Consider the following 4,909-nt stretch of genomic DNA (forward strand, 5'->3'; position numbering starts at 1 on the left):
CAGGAATACGACTTTCCCGAAGCGGATCCTTTGTTCGCACCACCCAGGGCAATTGAACTTATTCCAGAGGCCGATCCAAAACAATGACGGCGAAAAAGAGGGACTCGAAGTGGTCTTCTAGTCTGACTTAGGAGCCGCGCACACCACCAACTGCTTCCGAGTATATTACTCACTAATGTTCAATCCCAGCATAACAAAGTTGACAAGATACTGTCGGAGTCGGACCAGACATCTGGATTCTCAGTTCATCGCGCCGACAGGAATAAACACCTCTCCGGGAAGAAGACGGGCGGGGGTGTATGTTTCATGATTAACGGCTCATGGTGTAATTGTAATAACATACAGGAACTCAAGTCCTTTTGTTCACCCAACCTAGAATACCTTACAAACAAATGCCGACCGTATTATCACATCCTCGTATATCCTCCCTCAAGCCGATACCACGACGACCCCCAAGGAACTTTGCTGGAGTTTATGCAAACTGGAAACCATATATCCTGATTCATTGTAGCTGGGGATTTTAACAAAGCAAATTTGAGGAAAAGGCTACCTAAATTCCATCAGCATATCGACTGTAGTACTCGCGCTGGAAAAACACTCGACCATTGTTATTCCAACTTCCGGGATTCATACAAGGCCCTCCCGCGCACTCCTTTCGGCAAATCTGACCACGACTCAGTTGTGCTCATCCCTTCCTATAGGAAGAAACTCAAACAGGAAGTACCCATGCTAAGGACTATTCAACGCTGGTCTGACCAATCGGAATCCACGTTTCAAGATTGTTTTTTTGACCATGCGGACAAGGATATGTTCCGGGTAGCTTCCGCGAATAATATTGATGTGTACACTGAGACGGTTAGTGATTTCATCAAGAAGTGTATAGGAGATGTTGTTCCCACTGTGACTATTAAAACCTACCCTAACCAGAAACCGTGTATAGATAACAGCATTCGCGCAAAACGGAAAGTGCGAACCACTGCATTTAACCATGGCAAGGTGACTGGGAATATGGCAGAATACAAACAGAGTAGTCATTCCCTCCGCAAGGCAATAAAACAGGCAAAACATCAGCATAGAGACAAATTGGAGTCGCAATTTGCGACACGAGACGTGTCTGAGCCAGACAATCACAGACTACAAAAGGAAAACCAGCCACGTCGTGGACACCAACGTCTTGCTTCAGGACAAGATAAACACGTTCTTTGCCCGCTTTGAGGATACCATAGTGCCACTGACGAGACCAGCTACCAAGGACTGTGGGCTCTCCTTCTCTGTAGCCGACGTGAGTAAGACATTTAAACGTGTTAACCCTCGCAAGACTGCCGACCCAGACAGCATCCCTAGCCGCATCCTCAGAGAATGCACAGACCAGCTGGTTGGTGTGTTTACGGACATATTCAATCTCTCCCTATCCCAGCCTGCTGTCCCCACATGCTTCAAGATGGCCACCATTGTTCCTGTACCCAAGAATGCAAAGGTAACTGAACTAAATGACTAATGCCCCTGTAGCACTCACTTCTGTCATCATGAAGTGCTTTGAGAGACTAGTCAATGATCATATCACCTCCACCTTACCTGTCACCCTAGACCCACTTCAATTTGCTTACCGCCCCAATGGGTCCACAGACGGTGCAATCTCCATCACACTGCCCTATCCCATCTGGACAAGAGGAATACCTATGTAAGAATGCTGTTCATTGACTATAGCTCAGCATTCAACACCATAGTACCCTCCAAGCTCATCATTAAGCTTGAAGCCCTGGGTCTGAACCCTGCCCTGTGCAATTGGGTCCTGGACTTCCCGACGGGCCGACTCCAGGTGGTGATGGTAGGAAACAATATTTCCACTTCGCTGATCCTCTACACAGGAGCCCCACAAGGGTGCGTGCTCAGCTCCCTGTTCACCCATGACTAAGTGGCCATGCACGCCTCCAACTCTATCATCAAGTTTTCAGACGACACAACAGTAGTAGGCTTGATTACCAACAATGAAGAGACAGCATACAGGGAGGAGGTGAGGGCTCTGGGAGTGTAGTGTCAGGAAAATAACCTCTCACTCAATGTCAACAAAACAAAGGAGATGATTGTGGACTTCAGGAAACAGCAGAGGGAGCACCCCCCCTATCCACATCGATGGGACAGCAGTGGAGAAGGTGGAAAGTTTTAGGTTCCTTGGCGTACATACAGTTGAAGTCGGAAGTTTACATAAACCTTAGCCAAATACATTTAAACTCAGTTTTTCACAATTCCTGACATTTAATCCTAGTAAAAATTCCCTGTATTAGGTCAGTTAGGATCACCACTTTACACAGCCTGGAGGTGTGTTGGGTCATTGTCCTGTTGAAAAACAAATGATAGTCCCACTAAGCACAAACTAGATGGGATGGTTTATCGCTGCAGAATGCTGTGGTAGCCATGCTGGTTAAGTGTTCCTTGAATTAAAAATAAACCCCTTACAGTGTCACCAGCAAAACATCCCCACACCATCACACCTCCTCTTCCATGCTTCACGGTGGGAACCACACATGTGGGGATCATCCATTCACCTACTCTGCGTCTCACAAAGACACGGTGGTTGGAACCAAAAATGTTTTAAAAAAGGACAGATTTCCACCGGTCTAATGTCCATTGCTCATGTTTCTTGGCCCAAGCAAGTCTCTTCTTATTATTTGTGTCCTTTAGTAGTGGTTCCTTGGCAGCAATTCGATCATGAAGGCCTGATTCACTCAGTCTCCTCTGAACAGTTCATGTTGAGATGTGTCTGTTACTTGAACTCTGTGAAGCATTTATTTGGGCTGCAATTTCTGAGGCTGGTAACTCTAATGAACATCCTCTGCAGCAGAGGTAAATCTGTGTATTCCTTTCCTGTGGTGGTCCTCATGAGAGCCAGTTTCATCATAGCGCTTGATGTTTTAATTTTATTCTTGAAATGTTCCAGATTGACTGACCTTCATGTCTTAAAGTAATGACGGACTGTCATTTCTCTTTGCGTATTTGAGTTGTTCTCGCCATAATATGGACTTGGTCTTTTACCAAATAGGGCTATCTTCTGTATACCACCCCTACCTTGTCACCACACAACTGATTGGCTCAAACACATTAAGAAGGAAAGAAATTCCACAAATGAACTTTTAACAAAGGCACACCTGTTAATGGAAATGCATTCCAGATGACTACCTCATGAAGCTGGTTGAGAGAATGCCAATAGAGTGCAAAGCTGTCATCAAGGCAAAGGGTGGCTACTTTTGAAGAATCTCAAATGTAAAATATATTTAATTTGTTTAACTCTTTTTTGGTTACTACATGATTCAACGTGTGTTATTTAATAGTTTTGATGTCTTCACTATTATTCTAAAAATTGGAAAATAGTAAAAATAAAGAAAAACCCTGGAATGAGTATTATATATATATTGTTATTATTATTATTGCTATTTTTTTATTGGTACACGGACCTACATAAGGGTGGGACAGCCAGTTGCCCATCCCTGCTCTAAGTGGTAATTGATGACGTCTTATATTTTTGAATGTGGTGTGATTTTTCATGTTTGCCACAAGATGGCGTCATGCCCGCTTTTGGAGAAAAGTCTCTCCTGGACACGCAACATGACTAGGTATTCTAAAATAGAAATTGCTTTGGTCCTCTGTAGTTTACAGTAGTTTGACGTAGACTCCTTGGAAATTAGCTCCTTCATAGAGATGTAATATTTGCTTATTTGCCAAAAGCTATTTGAAACTGAAGGCATGGGGGGTAAATGTAATAGCACACACAAATGACATCAGATCAAGGCGATGGTGAAAACTCTAGTAAAGCAACACGTACTGACCTGATGATTTATGAGATTCCAACCTCTTCTGGATCCCTCCTAAATGCTGAGAGTGAGTCAAGCATACACACTCACTCATTCACAGAATAATACATATGCACACACTTCCCGTTATTTCGTTTCTTACATCACTATTGTTTGGCTCAGCAGTTCCTTAAATGTGGATGAACTAGTAATTAATGATATACAATGCCTCTCACATTATGCCTGAGTCATTCCACACTGCACTGCCAAGGTTTTAAGTGGATAGAGCTGAAGAGGTGTTTATGTGAAATTGACAGAAAACATCCTCAGTCTTTGAAGTGCTAGTCAATATTTCCTAATAAAAAGCATTTGTTAGTCTATTTTTTGTTTTCAGTTTGATTAGGCTTACAAATTGAAGGGATATTTTGACAGAATTGTTAACAGAAATATGTAGACGAATGTCTGAAGAATAATCGTTTTAAATTATTTACTGTGTGCGTGTGTGTTTGTGAGTGAGAGAGAGTCTGGGGTCTGAAGAACAAATTAATGGAACGCCTATACTTCAAATGACTAGAAAGTTAATCAGCAGGTGAATTTAACTTGGGTTTAGCTCTATTTATCTGTAGGACTAAGCTGCTTTAAATATAATTTACGATGTGATATGACGATACACTACAACTTTTACGCGACAGCATCATCTTTTATGTCGCATCTAATAACAATATCGGATGGGGCGTTAACTTTCAATTGTTTCTTATAATGAACTGTCACTTAGCCAATAGGCTATCTCAGTATAGGGCCTTTGTTGGTTTGATCATTTTCATCTCTAGTTTCTCAACGAGGCAGTTCAACGAGAAAAGAATAATGTTTCTCGTGCCAGCTATTGTCATTTTAGCGCCATATCTGTGGAAATTCAGACGAATTTCTATTATTATCCGTTTTTGTTATTGAAACCACACAACGCGTTTTTCCGCCACGGCATTGGACCTGTTTCCAATCTGAAGACATGCGTGATGAATTTGGCAAATCATCTGCAGCTTTTTCGGTAACGTAGCCCACCCACACCAGCCCAGTCGCCCGCTGCCCTGGGGTATCAATAGGAAATGTGGAAATCCCAACAA

This window comes from Oncorhynchus tshawytscha, linkage group LG09 (genome assembly GCF_018296145.1).
Source record: "Oncorhynchus tshawytscha isolate Ot180627B linkage group LG09, Otsh_v2.0, whole genome shotgun sequence".
Taxonomy (NCBI): domain Eukaryota; kingdom Metazoa; phylum Chordata; class Actinopteri; order Salmoniformes; family Salmonidae; genus Oncorhynchus; species Oncorhynchus tshawytscha.